At 49.2% G+C, this 25,311-nt stretch overlaps 1 pseudogene; it reads left to right on the forward strand.

The window, feature by feature from the left end:
* The first annotated feature begins 14 nt into the window (after window positions 1–14).
* LOC141088182 (NADP-dependent alcohol dehydrogenase-like) lies at window positions 15–24,983 on the forward strand (annotated as a pseudogene).
* Window positions 24,984–25,311: the final 328 nt, after the last annotated feature.

A 25,311-nucleotide genomic window follows, 5' to 3' on the forward strand; every position in this document is an offset into this window, starting at 1 on the left:
AGAAGCTCTGCAGTATGCAGAAGCGAGAGCAGCAGGTAAGTACTGTGTGTGTGTGTCTGCTGTACTATTCTGTGTATGGGGGGACTGCACTATACTGTGTTGTGTATGTCTGCTGAACTATAGTGTGTATGGGGGGACTACACTATACTGTGTTGTGTATGTCTGCTGAACTATAGTGTGTATGGGGGGACTGCACTATACTTTGGTGTGTGTGTGTGTCTGCTGTACTATACTGTGTGTGGGGGGACTGCACTATAGTGTGTTGTCTGCACTATACTGTGTGTGGGGGGGCCTCCACTATACTGTGTTGTGTATGTCTGCTGCACTATAGTGTGTATGGAGGGACTGCACTATACTTTGGAGTGTGTATATCTGCTGTACAATACTGTGTGTGGGGTTGACTGCACTATACTGTGTTGTCTGCACTATACTGTGTGTAGGGGGCTGCACTATACTGTGTTGTGTATGTCTGCTGCACTATAATGTGTATGGGGGGACTGCACTATACTTTGGTGTGTGTTTGTCTGCTGTACTATACTGTGTGTGGGGGACTGCACTATACTGTGTTGTCTGCATTATACTGTGTGTGGGGAGAATGCACTATACTGTTTTTTTGTGTGTCTGCACTATTCTGTGTGTGTGGGGGGACTGCACAATACTGTGTGTTTGGGGGACTGCACTATACTTTGTATGTGTGGGGGCTGCATTAAACTGTGTGTGGGGGCTGCATTATACTGTGTGGGGGGCTGCATTATACTGTGTGTGGGGGCTGCACTATACTTTGTGTGTGTTTGTGGGGGGATGAATTATACTGTGTGTGTGGGGCTGCATTATACTCTGAGGGGGCTGCTTTATACTCTGGGGGTCTACATTATACTGTGTGTGTGGGGGGGCTGTATTATAATCTGAAAGGGCTGCATTATACTCTGAGGGAGCTGCATTATTCTCTGAAGGGGCTGCATAATACTGTGGGTGTGGGTTCTGCATTATACTGTGTGTGAGGGCTGCACTATGTGTGTGTGTGTGTTTGTGGGGGGCCGCATTATACTCTGAGGGGCTGCTTTATACTCTGAGGGGGGTTGCAGTATACTCTATCAAGGACCATGGGAGCGCATTTTACTATATGTACTATATGGGACCTGCATTATACAGTATCAAGGACTATCTGCACCAATCATTCTCCCTCAGCCAGAGTAAGGGTAGGTGCATACGGTCAGTAAATGATGTGGGTTGGATGCTGCGTACCTGTGCAGCATCCAGATGTTACAGCATAGCGGATGGGATTTCAAGAAATCCCATGCCTACTGTGCGTGCACCGATGCCCGCGGATCACCCAGAGATGGACATGTGGCGTGTCTCTCCAGTTCGCAGCATGTCTATTTATCTTGCAGAGACACAAGCCTCCGTAAGATAAATCTCACCCGTACAATGTATTTGATGGTTTAATTCCGCACAGTTCAATGGACACATTCAGAATCACCTGCATTCAATAGCTGGCAACACTATGGACGTAGCGGACATGCGCTGCATACAAATCGCTGCCAATTACTGAACGTGTGCAGATACCCTAAAAATTCCAGGAAACAAGCGTTGAATGACTTCAATATTGTCGATCGGGCTCGTTTAGCGGCCTGAACTCAGCGCAAGTAAATACAACAGAAATGTTTCTGAGTGATGGAGCGATATGTGAGCATTTGCAGACCCACTTTAAGCTTTTGCCAAGGGCCCCACTTTGTCTAAAACCGACCCTGCATGGCGGACGCATCCCTCAAAGATCAACCCAACCCACCTCGTCAAGGAATCTCTGAAAAGGGACATCTCATTTGGTGTAAAGTTCATTAATAAAACCTAGTTGAAAAAATGATTTTTAGCCCCAAATACATGAATTTTAAGGAAAAAATACCCATATCCCAACAGTAGAAAAGTGAAGGGTATACTGTATGTCAAAGACTGAAATAAAAAAAAAAGTTGAGAGTTAAAAAAAATTGGGGGCAATAAATATTATAATATGATTACACAGACAATATTTGTCACAGTAAGTACAGGTATAAATGTGAAACTATCACATTTTCTGCTTTTATTTTTAAGAAAGTTTTTTGCATTCAGGAAACTTTCTGATGTTCTATTCTCTTTAGATTTATTTGTGAGAATACTGACGATCTGCTGACAAAACCGTTCACTGGTGGTATTGATGATGATGGTAGTGATGACCTCACTGGTGGTAATGATGATGATGGTAGTGATGATCTCACTGGTGGTAATGATGATATTGTTGATGTTGTCCATCTTGAACTGTCCTCCCACCTCTCCTCCTGCTCCCTCTTTGACCGCTTACAATCAGGCTTCCGACTGCACCACTCAACTGAAACTGCCATAACTAAAGTCACCAACGACCTACTAACCGCCAAGAGCAAGCGACAATACTCAGTCCTTCTTCTCCTGGACCTGTCTTCTGCCTTCGACACTGTGGACCATTCCCTCCTGCTCCAGATTCTCTCATCTCTGGGCATCACAGGCTTGGCCCTATCCTGGATCTCATCATATCTAACAGACTGATCATTCTGTGTCTCCCTCTCCCACACCACCTCCTCACCTTTCCCATTCTCTGTCAGTGTTCCTCAAGGCTCAGTTCTAGGACCCCTACTCTTCTTCATCTACAACTTTGGCCTGGGACAGCTCATAGAATTCCACAGCTTGCAGTATCATCTCTATGCCGATGACACGCAGATCTACCTATCTGGACCTGACCTCACCTCCTTACTGACCAAAATCCCACAATGTCTGTCCGCTATTTCAGCTTTCTTCTCTGCTCGCTTTCTAAAACTGAACATGGACAAAACAGAATTCATAATCTTTCCCCCATCTCACTCTACCACTCCACCAGACTTATCCATCAATGTCAATGGTTGCTCACTTTCCCCAGTCCCGCATGCTCGGTGCCTCGGGGTGATCCTCGACTCTGCCCTCGCTTTCAAGCCACTTATCCAAACCCTAACCTCCTGCTGTCGCAATCTCAAAAATATTTCCCGGATCCGTGCATTCCTTGACCATGACACCGCAAAAACACTAGTGCATGCCCTTATCATCTCCGGCCTTGACTACTGCAACCTCCTACTCTCTGGCCTCCCCTCTAGCACTCTGGCACCACTCCAATCCATCCTACATTCTGCTGCACGACTAATCCACCTGTCTCCCCGTTATTCCCCAGCCTCTCCCCTATGCCAAGCCCTTCATTGGCTTCCTATTGTGCAGAGGCTCCAGTTCAAAACCCTATGATATACAAAGCCACCTACAGCCTGTCTCCTCCTTACATCTGTGACATGGTCTCCCGGTACCTACCAGCATGCAACCTTCGATCCTCTCAAGATCTCCTTCTCTACTACTCTCCTCTTATCTCTTCTTCCCACAACCGCATACAAGACTTCTCCTGTGCTTCCCCGATTCTCTGGAATTCCCTCCCCCTACACATCAGACTCTCGCCTACCATGGAAACCTTCAAAAAGAACCTGAAGACCCAGCTCTTCCGACAAACCTATAACCTGCAGTGACCCACAGTCTACTGATCCGCCGCACAACCAGCTCTACCCTCTCCTAGTGTATCCTCACCCAACCCTGTAGATTGTGAGCCCTTGCGGGCAGGGTCCTCTCTCCTTTTGTACTTATGTGTGTCTTGTACTGCTCATGTTTATTGTACTTGTCTATATTTGCCCCTTTTCACATGTAAAGCGCCATGGATAAATGGCGCTATAAATTGTATAATAATAATAATAATAATAATAATAATGTTGTCTATAAATCTTGATTGTATTCTTTCTTCGTCTCTTTCAGCCTTCCACTGACCTTACCCAGTCCACTATTTCCTCTTTTCTGATATTGAAGGGACGCTCTGTTTGTGAAAAACAGGAGAAGATAATGTAATTATTTCTTTGGGTGTAATGGAGGAGGCCAACTCAAAATTAGTAAAGGTACTGTCACACTAAGCGATATCGCTAGCAATATCGCTATAACTTGTGACGTTATAGCGATATTGCTAGCGATATCGCTGTGTGTGATACTTACCTACAACCCGCTCCCCCCCTGGTTATCGCTGATCGCGCGAGAACGTTCAGGACCGCTTCTCGTCGTCAGCTTCCTGTTGTGATGACGAGCGACGCGTGGAGCCGGGCGGGAGGATGCAGGATCGCCTGGTGTGACAGGTAAGTAGCGACCCCCGTCCCCAGCGATGTCGCTGGTGAGATCTGCCAGTGTGGCAGCTCACTAGCGACCACTTAGCGATGCACCAGCGATCCTGACCGCGTCATATCGCTGGTCGGGATCGCTGGTACATCGCTAAGTGTGACAGTACCTTTAGGCCTCATTCAGATGTTTTGGGGTTGTTTTTGCATGCAAAGAGAAAATTTTCATCCATTTTTGGTCAATGTGTCCGCTTTTTCCATCACGGTACAATCGTTTTTTCCTCTATCCAAAAAATAAGTTCTCCTACCCTTTAAGCAGCAAAAAAAAAAATGCAGTTCATTTGCTTTTTTTTTTATAGACCCACATTATTGTACTTACCTGGGTCATCACTTATTATTTCTATCAGCTCATCTTCTTCCTGAACCTTTGTTTTGTTACTGAAAATAGGAAATAGAGAAAATCTTTAATCTCCTTATCATGGGCAGGAATTCTAGAAGGAAGCAATGTGCAGAATAATGCATTGTCCAACTCCAGGAAATGCACCCTATTAAGAGCGGTTATAGGAAGCTTCGCCCCCAGCAATTTGCCTCCAGCAGTTCGCCCCAGGTACATTTTGCCCCCAGCATTTGGCCCCCAGGATGTTTCGCCACCGCACATTTCACCCCCAGCGTTTCGCCCCTGGATGTTTTGCCCCCGGATGTTTCACCTACAGCATTTTGTCCCTGGATGGGTCGCCATCTGATGTTTCGCCCCTAGCATGTTGACCCCTGATGTTTCACCCTCAGCTTTTGGGGTCAACATGCAGGGAACAAAACATCTAGGGCTGAACATACCTGAGGGTAAAATATACAGGACCCCAATTGCTGGGGATTCCTGTGGCTGCCTTTTCAGCAGCTCACCCAGTGTCTCATCTGGCTGGCCTTAAAGGAGTATTATCACCCTAGAACACAAAAAAACTGACATACTTACCTGTCACAGCTGCAGCTCCTTGGGTATGGGGCGATATGTGCGGGGGTGAAATGTGCGGGGTCGAAACACCCTGGGGGCAAAATGCTGGGGGCGAAATGTGCGGGGGCGAACTGCTGGGGGCGAACTGCGGGGGGCGAAACATCCAAATCCCATATAACACAGTCCACATAGTATATAACACAGCCAAATAGTATATAACACAGTCCACATAGTATATAACACAGCCCACATAGTATATAACACAGCCCACATAGTAAATAACACAGCCCACATAGTAAATAACACAGCCCACATAGTATATAACAAAGCCACATAGAATATAACACAGCCCACATAATATATAACACAGCCCACATAGAATATAACACAGCCCACATAATATATAACACAGCCCACATAGTAAATAACACAGCCCACATAGTAAATAACACAGCCCACATAGTATATAACAAAGCCCACATAGTATATAACACAGCCCACATAGTATATAACAAAGCCACATAGAATATAACACAGCCCACATAATATATAACACAGCCCACATAGAATATAACACAGCCCACATAGTATATAACACAGCCCACATAGTAAATAACACAGCCCACATAGTAAATAACACAGCCCACATAGTATATAACAAAGCCACATAGAATATAACACAGCCCACATAATATATAACACAGCCCACATAGTATATAACACAGCCCACATAGTATATAACACAGCCCACATAGTATATAACACAGCCCACATAGTATATAACACAGCCCACATAGTATATAACAAAGCCACATAGAATATAACACAGCCCACATAATATATAACACAGCCCACATAGAATATAACACAGCCCACATAATATATAACACAGCCCACATAGTATATAACACAGCCCACATAGTATATAACACAGCCCACATAGTATATAACACAGCCCACATAGTATATAACACAGCCACATAGAATATAACACAGCCCACATAATATATAACACAGTCCACATCCCCCCCCCCCCCCCGAGAATGGCCCCACAGTCCAGAACTCACTGATATATTAAAAAACTCCACAATTTTCACCTCTCCTCGTGCCATGCGCTGCTCCCGTCTGGCTCCTACATAAACATAAAAAGTACCAGCACAAAGTCAAGAAAATTTCATGTATATAAACTCAGATACATATCAGAAAATACAGAGAAAAAAATGAGTTTACCATATACAACGAAAAATAAGTATTTATTAATACAGAAGTTCATCAATTACATAAATAGTAAAATGTACAATAAAATATATCATATGTCAATTAGTATGTATGAATACACATGATCCACAAGACTGATGGCCACAGACTATGAGCAGAACATAATAGCAGGACAGAGCAAAAAATAACCTATGTCAAACCAATAGTAATAGAAAGAGTTAATGTAAACATCAGGCAGCTGATTCACTCAGTATCAGGAGGCTCATATAGCCAACCATGCAGTGCAATGGTATGCTGAACAAGTGCCCCTAAATCATAAACATCACCATGGTAGTGTGGGAGGAATGGCCCCCGTCGAGTGTCCGGACCGGAACCAAGGGAGCCGTCATCTGGGTTCCGGGGGAAACTGTCCCCGGGGCACAGAGTTCGAGGACAAGCTGTTGTGACAGACAGATGGGCTGGAGGAGGGAACAATATAAAGGAGGCGGGGAATCCCCGGGACGATGAGTGAGCAGACTGTGACAGAGGCAGCAGGAGACTGTGGGAGCGACTGCAAGATAGAGCGACCTACCAGTGCCAGGGAAGATGCCGACTGAGGACTCCAGAGGGACGGTGGCAGGGCGATCATCCGAGATTTGCTGCCCCGCTCCAGCCCGCGGATGCAGCCTACCCGCGGTCGCCCGCGGCCGCTGCCATCTCGCTCCACCCCGCGGCAGCGACCTGTTACCCGCCACCCGCAGTCGCCCTGCTCTCACCAGTGTTCGCGGCAAGTACAGTGCCGCCGCCGGCCACCACTGTCCCGCAGCGGTTCGCAGCAGGGGCCGAGCCTCTGCTGGCCGTGGACTCCCCGTCGCAGCTGTTAGCTGCGTGGGTGGTCTGTGATTCGCCACCCTACGTCGCTGCCACTTGCCCCAGTCTGGGAACTGCGGCCCATCCGTCCAAGGACTCAGCCGGGGCCTGTGGGGCTCCAGTGTCATCAGAGCGCTGGAGCGTGCGAAGACTACGCCAACGCCTCAGCAACTGGGCCCAGCGACTACTACGCCGAAAGACCACCATCCCGAATGGCGAGGGACGCCTGGACGGCTAAGTTGACTATATATTTACGGACCCGTAGTCAGCCATACCGCAGCCCGATAGTGACCGGCTATTGCCGGAAGTAGTCGTGTTCTACCCGTTTGTGTTTGCTTGTTTTAGAGCCCCTGCGAGGGCAACCCGTGTTACTGTGGCACCCCGGAGGCTTCAGTCGCCACAGAGGTACTGCACCTCCTCCTGAGGTGTGGTGCCCCACCATCCAGGTAAGGTGAGAACTCCTGACCACGCTGCAACACTCGCATCCCACACAACATGGTAGTTCAGCAAAGCCACATTGCGGCTCCTTGCTTAGAGGGTAGCAGAGCACCTTTGGTGGTTCCCTGCTTGGAACACGAAACGTGCTGGGAGGCGGGTGGAGTTTAGACTACATAAAGAGCAGGAAGAGTTAGTTAGTCAGTCAGTCAGTGAGAGAGAGAGTCACTCGGAGAGGAGTGAGGATTCCTGGAAGAGGGATGGAGGAAGGAGTGCTGCAGCTGCCTCAGTGATCTGAGCCAGCTGGCACAGGAAAGGAAAGAAGGAGAAAGACATTGGACTGAAACCTGACCTTCTATGAGAGAGAGGGATTAGTACAGAATGAAGGAGAAAAATGGAACAGAGAGGACGTTGGTTAGAGAAGAACCCTGCCTAGAAGTTCTAAACGCAAGGCCGGGGCCCGGTCCCCGAGGTTGTATGGATACTGAAGGCTCTGCAGCAGACACCGGTGGAGTAGTGAGCTACTCCCATCTAAGACTTGGGGGCACAACAGCAACTTGGATAGTGAGCTGGGACTCAGGAGTAAGGCGTCCCCGAAGCAGGCTACAGCTGTCTGCTGTACAAGTAGAGTTCTTGGGAACATCTGTCAGGAGGCACTCCAGTGTAACTCAGTACTAGGAGTACTTCAGTAAAAGGCGCTATAGAGGAGACATTCAGAAAGGTACATGTTGGCGGAGTGTTCGAAGGGAGCATCCTATCTTGCCTGGAGGTTGACTGAGCCCAGGACCCGGAGGACACAGCACGGAGGCAGGCATCTGTGTGAACTGCAGACTGTGAGTAAAGCTTTGGAACTACATGCCCTGGTGTCCTCCACTTATTCCCGCATCACTACACCCTGCAAAGCTACATCTGGGCAACGGCCTCTACACCGCCTGTGCCTCTCCTCCATTGCTACATCTACACTGCCCTGGGACTACGGCTCCACCTGTGGGGAGCTTCACCATCTTGGCTGCAACCCACCACCAGTCCCAGAGGATCTGCATGCAGCGTCGGTCTAACACCTCACTTGCCGAACACCACAGGTGGCGTCACAAACTATTCATAAACTTTATTTCATTGTTCATTCACCCCCTTTTTTGCCATGGAGCCCCAGGGCCACGGACCGGGTCACAGCTTCCGTGACACTCCCATTGAGATCAACGGGCCCGATACCGAGTACCCCGCTAGGCCCTGGTGTCGGCGCTCCATTACCGCTTTTGGTGATCAAGCCGTGACTGAGGAAAGTTCCCTCTAGTCTTATAAAAGTTATTATAGAAAGCACCAAATTGTCTCGCGACTCGTCACTGCATCCTGCGTACCTGCAATTACCACAGTATCAACAATAAATATATTTATGTATACATTACGTATGCAAAGACCGCTACATGACTAAGTAAAGAATGAAGAGGTTAATTACCCATAATGACTGCCCGTGCTGTGACCACGTTCCCCAACGCACGTTTCGCTTGATATTTCGTCGCTTCCTCAGGGGGCTCCTGTCTCAACGGCTGCACTGCCTGGCACACAGTGAGTGCGCGATGACGTCATCACACACCCGCAGTGTCAGAGGCAGAGGGGAATGATGGGAGAGGAGGCATCAGCTGACGCTCTCTCCTCCATCATTGCTTTGAACCGGAACCACCATGAGCACCGCAGGAAAGGCTATTAAATGCAAGGCCGCTATTGCCTGGGAACCATGCAAGCCCCTCAGCATTGAAGATATTGAAGTAGCTCCTCCAAAGGCTCATGAAGTCAGAATAAATCGTGCAGAGCTTGCGATGGCCAACACAGTAACATCTGCAAAAAATTAGAGTTTGCATTTGGAGCTCAATCAGGACTGATGGATGATGGTACAAGCAGATTTACCTGTAAAGGCAAAGCGATTTATCATTACGCATGCACAAGTACATTCACTGAATACACTGTGCTGTCTGACATTTACGTTGCCAAAGTGGATGCCCGTGCCCTTGTTGAAGTTTGTCTTATAGGCTGTGGATTTTCTACTGGATATGGTGCAGCTGTCAACACTGCTAAGGTGACCAAGCGCTCTAGTTGTGCTGTTTTTGGCTTGGGAGGAGTTGGTTTTTCATCAATTGTAGGATGCAAGGATGCAAGCGCTACACGAATCATTGGAGTAGGTTCACATAAGGATAAGTATCCAAAAGCCTTACAACTGGGAGCCACTGAGTGCCTAAACCCAAAGGTTTACGATAAACCCATTCATGAGGTCATTACTGAGCTAACTAATGGAGGAGTGGATTTTGCCGTTGAATGTGCAGGACGCACTGAAACCATGCTGACTGCTCTCCAGTGTACTTACTGTGGAAATGTTGTTGCTTGTTTGCTCATGAAGTCAAAAGAAATCGTGCAGAGCTTGCGATGGCCCACACAGTAACATCTGCAAAAAATTAGAGTTTGCATTTGGAGCTCAATCAGGACTGATGGATGATGGTACAAGCAGATTTACCTGTAAAGGGAAAGCGATTTATCATTACTAGTGTTGAGCTTTCCGATACCGCAAGTATTGGGTATCGGCCGATATTAGCTGTATCGGAATTCCGATACTGACTTCCGATACTTTTTTCGTATCGGATAACGGAATGGGAAGTTCCCATAATGCTATCAGCCCGCTCGCTTTGATTCAGCCAATGGGAATCCTCAGAAGTGTGGGCACATCCTGTTAGGCATGTAAACTATTGGCATGGCTGTGATTGGCTGCTGAAATGATGTCATGATGCACTATAAAAGCCGCCGCCATTTCTGGTCACTCGGCTGTGAATTCAGTTAGGGACAGGCTGCTGTTGAAGTCTGTGAGGGACAGTTAGAAATAGCGATTCTCAAAACAATATTGTGCTTTACCCAGGCTACATAAACCACCACTGTAGCTTTCTTTTCCCTAGCAGCAGTGTTCACAGCTGTCTGCAAGGGCTGTGTGAGTGCAGCTCACGCTGTGGAGTGGGTCCTGCAGCCACGTCTGGTTGTAGGCCGCCCAGCGTGCCTCACTGCTGCCTCATACATATTTTTCTTTTTGAGCTGCTTATTTTTAAAAAATTCTATCTAGTGTGCTTCCATCCGTATCAATATACGTTGGTTGCAAACACTAGTAGTAGACAGCGGAGCCTTTCTGCAGCCTTTCAGTGCTAGTGCCCACTTAGCTGCACTATTCACGGCTGTCTGAGAGGTCTCTGACTGTGTGTGAGTGCAGCTCACGCAGAGTAGTGTGTCCTGCAGCTACGTCTGGTTGTAGGCTGCTCAGCGTGTCACTGCCTCACACATTTTTCTTTTATTGCAGCTCATTTTTTCTCCTATTAGTGTGCATCCATCCGTATCCATATATGGTGGTTGCAAACACTCTAGGAGTACACAGCGGAGCCTTTCTGCAGCCTGTCAGTGCTAGTGCCCACTTAGCTGCACTGTTCACGGCTGTCTGAGAGGTCTCTGACTGTGTGTGAGTGCAGCTCACGCTGAGTGGTGTGTCCGGCAGCTACGTCTGGTTGTAGGCTGCTCAGCGTGCGTCACTGCCTCGCACATATTTTTCTTTAATTGCAGCTCATTTTTTCTTCTCCTATTAGTGTGCATCCATCCATATCCATCTACATTGGTTGGTTGCGAACACTATATAGGAGTAGAGGAGCCTTTTTTCTGGCTTGTGCCCTTCAGCTGCAGCCAGATTAGTATTACCCAAATTTTTTGGAGCCTCATCTTTTGCATTGTAGGTTACCTGCCTGTATTGTAATAGCTCCAGAAAGTTGGTGATACTCTCACTTTCAAATCTTTGATCACATCATTTTAGTTTTTTTTCCCCCCAAAAAAAACAGCAAAGTTCACCAAACACTACAGTTGAAAGTTGTGTAGGCCACATTAGCTCCCATTAAAGTGTAGTCGATACACACACTTCATAAAATTAGTGTTTTTTATACCTGTAAACAGCTGTTCAGGAATAAGCACACTAAGGCCCCCCTTTGTACTTTTGTACTTTTCTGCCTATCTTTCTCAGTCTAGCAAGATGAAGAAGGCAGGGAGTAAGGCACGTGGGCGTGGAGTTTCAGCAGGGAGAGGACGTGGGGATTCTGCAGGGAGAGGACGTGGGGATTCTGCAGGGAGAGGACGTGGGGAGTCTGTGCCTGCTGTTGGCACCAGTGAGTCAGCATCCCCCAGTTTTAGCAGGCAACAGTCCTTTAAGCGCAGCTTTGTAGGACCTCACCGTACCCCACTGCTGCGGGAGGAACAAATTGAAGCCGTTGTGGGATGGATGCCAGCTAACGCATCGACTTCAATTACTTCCACATCCTCTCAGGGCCAGAGCACCGAAGAGCAACCATCTGTCTCTTCACCACCTGCCAAAGTGCCCAGGCAGTCAGAGAGCACTGGACAGGAGCCATCACAGTCTCTACTTCTGTTCTTGGAATCTGTTGGTTTGGAAAGAGGGGACCAGCCAAGCAGCATTCCAGATTGTGAAGAAGAGGGAGTATGCAGTGATGCGCAACTTCTTTGTCCCTCTGAATCTGAAGAGGCGGGTGGGCCAGTGCCTATGGTCAGCACACCTCAGTACGCATCAGATGATGACGAGACACAGTTGCCACTTTCTGTTGCGTACGGTGCTGGCGAGACAACCCAGGAGAAGCAGGTGTTTGAAGAGGGGAGTGTAGATGATGAGGTCCTTGACCCATCATGGCGTGAGGAACAGGAAGGTGGTGGGAGCAACTCTGAGGAAGAGATTCCCCGAACGGCCAAAACCGGAGGGAGAGGGAGAGGGGCAGACTTGGTTGCCTGTAGCCTCCACTTCGGCACACGTTAGGAGCATTCCACTTTCAAAAGGCAAAACGGGCGCTCCCAAGACTTGCAGTGCGTGGTCCTTTTTTGACACAGTTGCAGATGACATTTGCTTTGTCAAATGCAAGCTGTGTCATCAGAGAGTCAAAAGAGGGAAAAATGTCAGCAACCTCAATACCACTAATATGTGGAAACATGTGCGGACCAAGCACGAGGTGGAGTTACACAGACACACTGAAGACGTAGGCCAACGTACAGCACCACCTACCACCTCTTCAGCTCGTGTTGGGGCCTCTTCCTCCAGCTCACACACAGCTGGTTCGGCTTCCTCACAGGATCGCCAAGGAAGAACCTCTGGCACTGTTGTCCGGAGACCCTGTGACATTCCACCCACAGCACCACATTCCAAGTCATCCTCACACTCCCAGGCCACTCGACAGCCATCGGTAGCACAGGCATGGGAGAAAGGTGACCATACTCGGCAAACCATCCCCGAGCACAGGCTATGAATGCTGGCATTGCCAAACTACTGGCACTTGAAATGCTGTCATTCATGCTGGTTTTGACTGACACCTTCCGGGACTTCATGGCATTGGCGGTCCCACAATACACCGTGCCCAGCCGCTTTTATTTCAGCAGGCGAGCCGTCCCTGCCCTGCAGAAACATGTGGAGGCAAACATAAAATATGCGCTACTAAACGCCGTCAGTAGCAAGGTCCACCTGACCACCGATGCGTGGACCAGTAACCATGGACAGGGACACGATACCTTTCCCTCACTGCCCATTGGGTCAATGTTGCTGAGCCGGGTACAGATCTGGAGAGTGGCGCTGTACGTGTTCTGCCAACTCCATGGATTGCAGGAATCCAGTCTGTACACATTGACTCCTCCTCCTACTCAAGTTCCTCTGAAACAGCGCAGCAGGAGCCTGTTATGACTGATATGACCACAGCCGTCGCCAAACGTCAACAGGCCGTACTGAAATTAATTTCTTTGGGGAATCGAAGCCACACAGCGCAGGAGCTCTGGAATGCCATCAAGCAGGAGAGCGACGTGTGGTTTCTGCCAGCGAATCTCCAGCCGGGCTTGGTAGTGTGTGACAATGGCCGAAATCTGGTGGCAGCTCTTGGCCTTTGCAACCTCACTCACATCCCATGTCTGGCACATGTGCTCAACTTGGTCGTGCAGAGCTTTCTGAGCGACTATCCGGATCTTGATGCACTGCTGCACAAGGTCCGCATAGAGTGCGCTCACTTGCAGCGTTCCAGCACGGCAAGGTCGCGCCTTGCTGCTCTGCAGCGCCGATTACGCCTTCCGGAACATCGCATCATATGTGACTTACCCACCAGGTGGAATTCTACGTTACATATGTTGGAGCGGTTGTGTGAGCAGCAGGCAGCAGTCATAGAGTACCAGCTGCATCAGGCGCAAACAAGTCGCACTGTGCGCCGGTCACACTTCAGCACCACTGACTGGGCCTCTATGAAGGACATCTGCCTCGTTTTGCGTGCCTTCGATGATTCCACGCGGATGGCGAGTGCAGATGATGCACTAGTCAGCATGACTGTCCCCCTTATCTGTCTACTTCAAAAAACACTGCAAGCACTAAGGGATGAGGTTTTGGAAGAGGTGGAGGATAAGGAGTCCCAAATGCCATCTGCTACTGGACAGTCTGCGCTACGTGCTTCCTCACAAAGGCCTAGGCAGGGGACACTTTGTGAGGCGGATGAGGAGGATTCGATGGAGGAGGAAGACATCTCTCCAGAGGAGGGAGGTACACAAAGCTCTAGTCAGTATGTACAGCGAGGGTGGGGTGATGCAGAGCAGGCAGAGATCACGCCTCAAGCAGGGGACAGCGGTTCTTTGGCAGTTGGGAGTCTTCAGCACATGGTTGACTTCATGCTGCAGTGCCTGAGAAACGACCGTCGCATCGCCCACATTCTCTATACGGCTGATTATTGGGTGTACACCCTCCTAGATCCTCGCTACCGGGACAACTTGCAAACCCTCACACCAACGTTGAACCGGGAGTGTAAACTGCGGGAGTACCAAGACACACTGGTGCAGTCCATCATGTTTTCCATTCCACCCGACAGCAGTGGTGCTAGTGCTTTACAAAGCACCTCTGTGCGTCGAGCCAGTGGAGGAAACTCGGCACAAAGAGGGAGCAGAGGCAGCGCCTCAGCACAAGGCAAGACCACTATTGCCCAAATGTGGCAAAGTTTTGTGTGTCCGCCACAATTGTCTACACCATCACTGACGGCTCCAGTCAGCAGGAGGCAACGTTTCCATCAGATGGTGACAGACTACATGTCTTGCCCTGTGAGTGTACTCCCAGATGGCTCTTCCCCCTTCAAGTTTTGGGTCTCTAAGCTGGATACATGGCCAGAGCTTAGCCAGTATGCATTGGAGGTGCTGGCTTGCCCTGCTGCCAGTGTATTATCGGAACGCGTCTTTAGTGCCGCAGGTGGTGTACTAACAGACCGTCGCACGCGACTTTCTTCCGATAACGTTGACCGGCTTACTTTTCTGAAAATGAACAAGGCCTGGATCTCCCCAGAATTTGCCAGTCCTCTTCCCGACTAAATAATTGGTTGGCAACTGTATCCAGGTCTCCTGTTGTGTTCATGTTTCTACCACCTGAACTATAATCCCTGGGCTTCAACACAGCCAGTTGTCGCTCAGATGTGTCGTCTGCACAGAGAAAAACACTAGCTCCTGTGTTATTGGGGTTCAGTAATGCCAGCTGCTCCCCTGCTGTGTGGACTGCAAAGTCTCCTGCTCCATCCACATTCAAACTACTACTGATTTTTAACCGTGCTTCACTTAGGCCTCTGGCTCCACTGTCTCTAGTATTTCCCCTGGCCTCCAACCCCGCCAGTTGCTGCTCTGAAGTGGCGTCTGCACAATCCACACTTCTTCCTGAATTACTGGGGCTCAGTCACGTCAGTTGATCCCCTGATGTGTGTCCGGCAAGGTCTCCTGGTCTGTCCACATTCCCATTACTAGTAGTATGAATGAGGACAGAGCAGGAGACCTTGCCGGACACACATCAGGGGATCAACTGACAGGACTGAGCCCAAGTAACACAGGAACAAGTGTGGATTGTGCAGACGCCACTTCAGAGCTGTCACTGGTGGGGTTGGAGGCCAGGGGAAATACTAGACACAGTGGAGCCTGAGGCCTAAGTGGAGCACGGTTACAATCAGTAGTAGTCTACAACCTCTATAAAACGTGCTGCAAGTTGGCCTCAGCCTGCTCCATGCTTCATCCTGGGCTCCAACAACGCCAGTTGGTGTTCAGAAGTGCCGTCTTCACAGAACAAAACACACTAGCTCCTGTGTTAGTGGGATTCAGTAATGCCAGCTGTTCCCCTGCTGTGTAGACGGCAAAGTCTCCTGCTCCATCCACATGCCAACAACATCAGACCTCAGCCTGCTCCATGCCTCATCCTGTGCTCCAACAACGCCAGTTGGTGTTCAGAAGTGCCGTTTTCACAGAGCAAAACACACTAGCTCCTGTGTTAGTGGGGTTCAGTAATGCCAGCTGTTCCCCTGCTGTGTAGACGGCAAAGTCTCCTGCTCCATCCACATGCCAACAACATCAGACCTCAGCCTGCTCCATGCCTCATCCTGTGCTCCAACAACGCCAGTTGGTGTTCAGAAGTGCCGTCTTCACAGAGCAAAACACACTAGCTCCTGTGTTAGTGGGGTTCAGTAATGCCAGCTGTTCCCCTGCTGTGTAGACGGCAAAGTCTCCTGCTCCATCCACATGCCAACAACATCAGACCTCAGCCTGCTCCATGCCTCATCCTGTGCTCCTACAACGCCAGTTGGTGTTCAGAAGTGCCGTCTTCACAGAGCAAAACACACTAGCTCCTGTGTTAGTGGGGTTCAGTAATGCCAGCTGTTCCCCTGCTGTGTGAATGGCAATGTCTCCTGCTGCCTTCAAACTCACACTGCAACGCATTTTCTCCTCGCTCCAAGTAGGCCTCAGCCTGCTCGGAGCATTGATCCTGGGCTACAACACAGCCAGTTGTAGCTTGGAAGTGCTGTCCGCACAGATTCAAACACTCGCTCCTGTGTCTGTGGTGTTCAGTAACGCCTGCTGTTCCCCTGCTATGTGGATGGCAAAGTCTCCTGCTGCCTCCAAAATCACACTACTACTGATTTTCCACCGTGCTCCACTTAGGCCTCTGGCTCTACTGTCTCTAGTATTTCCCCTGGCCTCCAACCCCGCCAGTCGCTGCTCTGAAGTGGCGTGTGCACAATCCACACTTGTTCCTGTGTTACTGTGGCTCAGGCACGTCAGTTGATTCACTGATGTGTGTCCGGCAATGTCTGCCGCTCTGTCCCCATTCCCATTACTAGTAGTCGGAATGTGGACAGAGCAGGAGACCTTGCCGGACACACATCAGTGGATCAACTGACGTGACTGAGCCCCAGTCACACAGGAACAAGTGTGGATTGTGCACACGCCACTTCAGAGCGGCGACTGGCGGGGTTGTAGGCCAGGGGAAATACTAGAGACAGTAGAACCAGAGGCCCAAGTAGAGCCCGGTTAAAATCAGTAGTTGTGTACAACCAATATAAAACTAGCTCGAAGTAGGCCTCAGCCTGCTGCATGATTGACCCCTGGGCTCCAACATCGCCAGTTGCAGCTCAGAAGTGTCTTTGGCACGGGTACTCCCTCCTGCTCAGCCTGGTTCCAGCACCGTCAGCTGGTTCCCGGCAGAGCCTTTGGCCTAGGTGCCTCCTTATTGGTATCCGAGTTCCAGCAACGTCTGCTGGTCCTTGGTAGTGCTTTTTAGCACAGGTACCTCCTGCTTAGAAACCGTGTTCCAGCACCGTCAGCTGGTCCACGGTTGTGCCATTGGCTCTTGTTCCTTCTGCTGCCCCTCTGAGTTCCAGCACCGTCAGCTGGTTCTCGGTAGTTCCATTGACTCTTGTAGCTTCTGCTACCCATCCGGGTTCCAGCACCGTCAGCTGGTTCTCGGCAGAGTCTTTGGCATGGGTACTCCCTCCTGCCCAGCATGGTTCCAGCACGCCTGTTTCCGGGTAGTGTCAATGTAACTTTGCCACCGATACGTTGTCCTGTCGTGTTGCGGTCGGGTTTGCCGAGTCTATGGTGCCTGCAGTTTTGGTGCTTTCTATGTTGGCTGCGGGTTCTGGTAATAAAGGCTGGTTCTGTAGTGCCAATAGGACAAGCACCCCCTGTTGGACTGTGGGTTTCGGAAACTGCGTCCTGCTCGCGGCCTTGCAACTTTGTTGATCATGGGTACCTTCTGCTACCCATCCGGGTTCCAGCACCGTCTGCTGGTTCCCGGCAGAGCCTTTGGCATTGTTGCCTCCTTGTCGGTATCCGAGTTCCAGCAACGTCTGCTGGTTCTTGGTAGTGCTTTTCAGCACAGGTAACTCCAGCTTAGAAACGGTGTTCCAGCACTGTCAGCTGGTACACGGTTGTGCCATTGGCTCTTGTTCCTTCTGCTGCCCCTCTGGGTTCCAGCACCGTCAGCTGGTTCTCGGTAGTTCCATTGACTCTTGTAGCTTCTGCTACCCATCCGGGTTCCAGCACCGTCAGCTGGTTCTCGGCAGTGTCTTTGGCACGGGTACTCCCTCCTGCCCAGCCTGGTTCCAGCACGCCTGTTTCCGGGTAGTGTCAACGTAACTTTGCCACCGATACGTTGTCCTGTCGTGTTACGGTCGGGTTTGCCGAGTCTATGGTGCCTGCAGTTTTGGTGCTTTCTATGTGGGCTGCGGGTTCTGGTAATAAAGGCTGGTTCTGTAGTGCCAATAGGACAAGCACCCCCTGTTGGACTGTGGGTTTCGGAAACTGCGTCCTGCTCGCGGCCTTGCAACTTTGTTGATCATGGGTACCTTCTGCTACCCATCCGGGTTCCAGCACCGTCTGCTGGTTCCCGGCAGAGCCTTTGGCATTGTTGCCTCCTTGTCGGTATCCGAGTTCCAGCAATGTCTGCTGGTTCTTGGTAGTGCTTTTCAGCACAGGTAACTCCTGCTTAGAAACCATGTCCCAGCACCGTCAGTTGGTCCACGGTTGTGCCATTGGCTCTTTTTTCCTTCTGCTGCCCCTCTGGGTTCCAGCACCGTCAGCTGGTTCTCGGTAGTTCCATTGACTCTTGTAGCTTCTGCTACCCATCCGGGTTCCAGCACCGTCAGCTGGTTCTCGGCAGTGTCTTTGGCACGGGTACTCCCTCCTGCCCAGCCTGGTTCCAGCATGCCTGCTGTTTCCGGGTAGTGTCAACGTAGCTTTGCCACCGATACGTTGTCCTGTCGTGTTGCGGTCGGGTTTGTCAAGTCTATGGTGCCTGCAGTTTTGGTGCTTTCTATGTGGGCTGCGGGTTCTGGTAATAAAGGCTGGTTCTGTAGTGCCAATAGGACAAGCACCCCCTGTTGGACTGTGGGTTTCGGAAACTGCGTCCTGCTCGCGGCCTTGCAACTTTGTTGATCATGGGTACCTTCTGCTACCAATCCGGGTTTCAGCACTGTCTGCTGGTTCCCGGCAGAGCCTTTGGCTTTGTTGCCTCCTTGTCGGTATCCGAGTTCCAGCAACGTCTGCTGGATCTTGGTAGTGCTTTTTAGCACATGTAACTCCTGCTTAGAAACCGTGTTCCAGCACCGTCAGCTGGTCCACGGTTGGGCCATTGGCTCTTGTTCCTTCTGCTGCCCCTCCTGGTTCCAGCACCGTCAGCTGGTTCTCGGTAGTTCCATTGAGTATTGTAGCTTCTGCTACCCATCCGGGTTCCAGTACCGTCAGCTGGTTCTCGGCAGTGTCTTTGGCACGGGTACTCCCTCCTGCCCAGCCTTGTTACAGCACGCCTGCTGTTTCCGGGTAGTGTCAACGTCACTTTGCCACCGATACGTTGTCCTGTCGTGTTGCGGTAGGGTTAGCCGAGTCTATGGTGCCTGCAGTTTCGGTGCTTCCTATTTGGGCTGCGGGTTCTGGTAAAAAAGGCTGGTTCCATAGTGCCAATAGGACAAGCACCCCCTGTAGGACTGTGGGTTTCGGTAACTGCGGCCTGCTCGCGGATGCAAAACTTTGTTAATCATGGGTACCTTCTGCTACCCATCCGGGTTCCAGCAACGTCAGCTGGTTCCCGGCAGAGCCTTTGGCCTAGGTGCCTCCTTGTCGGTATCCGAGTTCCAGCAACGTCTGCTGGTCCTTGGTAGTGCTTTGGAGCACAGGTACCTCCTGCTTAGTAACGGTGTTCCAGCACCGTCAGCTGTTCCACGGTTGTCCCATTGGCTCTTGTTCCTTCTGCTACCCATCCGGGTTCCAGCACCGTCAGCTGGTTTTCGGCAGTGCCTTTGGCCTAGGTGCCTCCTTCTTGGTATCCGAGTTCCAGCAACGTCTGCTGGTCCTTGGTAGTGCTTTGGAGCACAGGTACCTCCTGCTTAGTAACTGTGTTCCAGCACAGTCAGCTGGTCCACGGTTGCGCCATTGGCTCTTGTTCATTCTGCTGCCACTCCGGGTTCCAGTACCGTCAGCTGGTTCTCGACAGTTCCTCAGCCTTCTTGTAACTTCTGCTACTTTTCCAAGTTCAAGCTTGTGGAAATGGTTTTTGATTCTCACTCTGGATCTCCATGAAAATGACCCTGAAGACAAATACCCTGAAGACCACACAGAAGAATACCTAAAAGATGACCCTGAATAAGATGACCAAGAGGACAAAGAACAGGAAGACAACCACCAAGATGCAGAACAACAAGAGACAGAAGACCAAGAAGCATAAAAACAAAAGCAGAAGAACATTAAGCATAAGACTAAAAATCTGAGCAAAGGATATTATCAAATTTATTAGCAGAAGAAGACTAAGCAGTGTATGGGGGTGTGTTATGAAAGAGTCACCGAAGGAGGAAAAAACAAAAATACAAGCTAAGTCCAGAAAAACTGGAGAGATTGGTAGCTATCGGATTGCAGACCCCTGATCCTATCCACAACAACTAACAGTAGCCGTGGGGGGTTCCTACGATGCCCTAGACCCCTCGATCACAGCCGGAGAACAAAATAGGCCTAAAGAAAGAAAGGTGAAATCTAAACTGCCCCAGAGCAGACCCCAAAGCAATAGGCAGCCCCCAACAAATAATGACGGTGAAGCAAGATGAAAACACTAACACAGATAGAAAGATAGGTTGAGCAAACGATGGGGCCTAAGCTAACTAAAAAGGACAGGATAGAAAAGCTGCTGTCTGCAATCCGTAAAAAACCCTACCAAAAACCCTACCAAAAAATGTCCCAACCGTCTGATAGGAAAAACAGGCCCTGAAGTCGCTATATCAGCACTCAGGTAAATTCTGAAGACAGAGCCAAGAGACCACCATAGTATCTTTTACGGTTTCTGACAAACGCTTCCGAAAGAGAGCTGCCAAGGCACCATCATTCCAGGTAGTAAGGACCGCCCACTTTTGGAATTTTTGACAGTACAACTCTGCAGAATCCCGACCCTGGCTCAATGCCAACAGGGCCTTTTCAGCCTGATCAATAGCATTAGGTTCATCATACAACAACCCCAAGGCTTGAAAAAATGCGTCCACATTAGTAAGAATAGGATCATCAGGTTTCAAAGAAATCCTGGGGATCGCCGCGCAGCAAAGAGATGACAATTTTAACCTGCTGCGCGGAGCTCCCCGACGAGTTAGGCTTCAAGGCAAAAAATAATTTACAATTATTCTTAAAATTCAAAAATTTAGACCGATCCCCAAAAACACATCAGGAGTAGGGTTCTTTGGTTCAGCAGCATGAGAATGAGCAAGATAGGTGGAAATTCCCCGCACTTCAGCAGTGAGCTGCTCCACACGATCAGACAATTGCTTCATCTCCATTGAGAAAGAAAAAAAAAAATTCCCCCTACGGCCTCAGAGACATAGAGGAAGAAATATACACAAAAAAAAAAAAAAAACATTCTGACAAACTCCCTTTTTTTTTTTACAATTCTTTCCTGCTATTGAGTACCCTAGGATCTGCGGTATGGCTGGTAATTCTGTTATGAATGAGTCACCGAAGGAGGAAAAAACAAAAATACAAGCTAAGTCCAGAAAAACCGGAGAGGTTGGTAGCTATCAGATTGCAGACCCCTGATCCTATCCACAACAACTAACAGTAGCCGTGGGGGGTTCCTACGATGCCCTAGACCCCTCGATCACAGCCAGAGAACTAAATAGGCCTAAAGAAAGAAAGGGGAAATCTAAACTGCCCCAGAGCAGACCCCAAAGCAATAGGCAGCCCCAACAAATAATGACGGTGAAGCAAGATGAAAACACTAACACAGATAGAAAGATAGGTTGAGCAAACGATGGGGCCCAAGCTAACTAAAAAGGACAGGATAGAAAAGCTGCTGTCTGCAATCCGTAAAAAACCCTACCAAAAAATGTCCCAACCGTCTGATAGGAAAAACAGGCCCTGAAGTCGCTATATCAGCACTCAGGTAAATTCTGAAGACAGAGCCAAGAGACAAAAATGGAACTCAGCACACCCCCGACCGGGGATGGCTGAACTCCAAAAAACAAGGTAAACAAAACAAAACTAATAAGTTCAATAGCAGAGCAAAAATTTATCTTTGGGAAGCAGGAATCAGACTGGTCTCCAAGAATCCAGCAGAGAAATCACCAGCGACTCAGAAGGGCGTCGGCTGCCTTATATCCAGTCAGAATTTCCTGTTACCCAGTCATCATCTACCACATCAGGTGTTTGGTAATCAGCCTCACTACCTTCCTTCACCAGAAGAGGGAGTTCATCAGACAGCGACGGTGAAGGGGAAAATGAACTCACAACAGGGGTGTGTCCGTTCCTCCTCGTGGTGCCCCTGGAAAAGGCCTGCTGCTGCAGGACAAACTGAACGTGGACAAATCCTGTTGTAAATCTTTTGTGACAGGCTGAACGGAAGGTGTAATCTTCAAACTTTTATAGATAACAACTACAGGAATGCCTGACACAAATAAGAATATGATGAAGAAGAATAGGAAGAAGATGAAGAAGTAGAATATGAAGAAGAGTAATAGTTGAATAAGAAGAATATGAAGAATGTAAAAAAAAAAAAAGATGAAAAAAAAGAAGAAAAAGAAGAAGAAGTTGATGAAAAAGATGCTGCTGCTGAGGATCATGAAGGAGAAAGTGTGGGAGAAGTAAAAAAGAAGGTAAAGAGCATGGAAGTAGTGAAACATACATATCTGACAAAAAATTAAAGACTTTAACATAGTCAATATCTTTGTAACTACGAACGTCTTTAAAAAAAATAAAAATCCTGCTATTCCATTTGATTGGGCTAAACCTCTATGGCTTTAATGTCTCCTACACCTCCCACAATACATTCTACATTATTATTAGTTGTTTTTCTTCATGTAGAATTAACCTACAAGGAAAGAAAGGGTTTTTTTTAATTCCGATATTTCTGTTCCATTGACTTGAATGGGACTTCCGGGATCGGAATCTGCGATACCCGATACTTTTTTTTAGATCGGCCGATCCATTCCGATACGATATTTTTCAGTATCGGGTGGTATAGCTCAACACTAATCATTACGCATGCACAAGTACATTTACTGAATACACAGTGGTGTCTGACATTTGCGCTGCCAAAGTGGATGTGTGGCGCCCCTGAGGCTCAGTCGCCACAGAGGTACTGCACCTTCTCCTAAGGTGTAGTGCCCCACCACCTAGGTAAGTAGGGAACTCCTTTCCACACTCCAACACCTGCACCCCACACACAGGATAGTTCAGCAGGACCACATTGCGGCTCCATGCTTAGAGGGTAGCAGCGCACCTTTCGTGGGTCCTTGCTTCGTAACACGAGATGTGCTGGGAGGTGGGTGGAGTTGAGATATATAAAAGGTTGGGAAGGTTTAGAATTACAGATCAGTCTGGAGGTTCAGTCTGACAGAGGGTCAGAAAGGAAGGAAAGGAGCCACTCGGGAGGAGTGGGGATCCCTGGAAGAAGGGATGGAGGAAGGAGTGCTGCAGCTGCCTCAGTGACCTGAGCCATCTGGCACGGAAAAGGAACAGAAGGAGAAAGATGTAGAACTGCAACCTAAGCTTCCATAAGAGAGAGAAGAAACAGTGCGGAACGAAGGAGTAGGAGAACAGAGAGGAGTTGTGGGTTGGAAGAGGAACCCTGCCTATAGGTTCTCAGCGCAAGGCCAGGGACCGGTCCCCGAGGTTGTATGGACACTTATGGTTCTGCAGCAGACACCGGTGGAGTAGTTGGCTGTAAATGCACTACTCCCATCTAAGACTTGGGGCACAACAGCAACTGAATAGAGAGCCAGGACTCCGGAGAAGGGAGTCCCCAAGAGAGGCTACAGCTGTCTGCCATACGAGTAGAGTTGTTAGGAACATCTGACAGGAGGAACTTCAGAGTACCACGGTGCTCGAGCTCTTCACACTAAAAGGCGCAATAGAGGAGTCGTTCAGGAAAGGTACATGTTGGCGGAGTGTTGGAGAGGATAATCCTGACTAGCCCGGGAGGTTGATTGAGTCTCTACCCCGGAGTCAGGCACCAGTGTGTACCATGAACTGTGAGTAAAGCTTTGGAACTGCAAGCCCTGGTGTCTTCCATTCATTTGTGCGCCAACACCGTCAGCACCGCTACATCTGGCTACCAACATTCCTCACACCGCCTACGCCTATACACTGTCCTGGGGTTACAGCTTCACCTGTGGGGAGCTACACCATCTATGCTGCAACACACCATCAGCCCCAGAGGATCTGCACGCAGCGTTGGCTTACCATCTTGCTTGCCAAACACCACAGGTGGCGTCACAAACTATCACATAAACTATATTACAAACCACCATTGATTTGGGCGCCCAGGGCCACGGACCGGGTCACAGCTGCTGTGACTTATCCCACTTACACTGGCCCGGTACTGAGTACCCCACAGCCCTTGGAGGGCGACCCAGATGCCCGTGCCCTTGTTGAAGTTTGTCTTATAGGCTGTGGATTTGCTACTGGATATGGTGCAGCTGTCAACACTGTTAAGGTGACCAAGCGCTCTAGTTGTGCTGTTTTTGGCTTGGGAGGAGTTGGTTGTTCAGCAATTGTAGGATGCAAGGATGCAAGCGCTACACGAATCATTGGCGTAGGTTCACATAAGGATAAGTATCCAAAAGCCCTACAACTGGGAGCCACTGAGTGCCTAAACCCAAAGGATTATGATAAATCCATCCATGAGGTCATTACAGAGTAACGGAGGAGTGGATTTTGCCATTGAATGTGCAGGACACACTGAATCCATGCTGACTGCTCTCCAGTGTACTTACTGTGGAAATGGTGTTGCTGTTGTGTTGGGTGTGGCATCTCCCAAGGACACACTTTGTTTGCATCCAGGTTTGCTTGTCACAGGGCGTACCTTGAAAGGATCTATATTTGGAGGCTACAAGGGTTCTGATATCCCAAAACTGGTTACAGATTATATGAACAAAAGGAACAATCTGGAACATTTAGTAAGCAAGAAGCTAGCCCTGGAAAAAATCAATGAAGCATTTGAACTGCTTAGCAGTGGGGCAGGAGCTCGGAGTATTGTGATATTCTAATCATACTGCAAGTGAAAATATGGAAGTAGACCATGGAGCTGTCCTTGTAGAAATGCACTTTACAGCTTCTGATTAATCATATCTTATATGCATACATTCTCCTATCTGATTGGTGTATGATTTTTTTGTTCACAGTGATAGAATCCACTTAAGAATTTCGGCATTTGCTTTGGTTCAACTTCTATACTAATGCAGACACCGGTATAGTTCAATGTGGCGGCGGTGGGGGGAGTCGCCACTAGCGGCAGGTGGGCCCCCCCGCCTCACGGGCCCCATAGCGGATGTGTGATGTGCCGCTACCCGGGGGCCCCTGGGTTAGCGGGGAACC

The sequence above is a fragment of the Dendrobates tinctorius genome, unplaced genomic scaffold, assembly GCF_039654945.1.
Source record: "Dendrobates tinctorius isolate UK_male_01 unplaced genomic scaffold, ASM3965494v1 ptg000038l, whole genome shotgun sequence".
Classification (NCBI taxonomy): domain Eukaryota; kingdom Metazoa; phylum Chordata; class Amphibia; order Anura; family Dendrobatidae; genus Dendrobates; species Dendrobates tinctorius.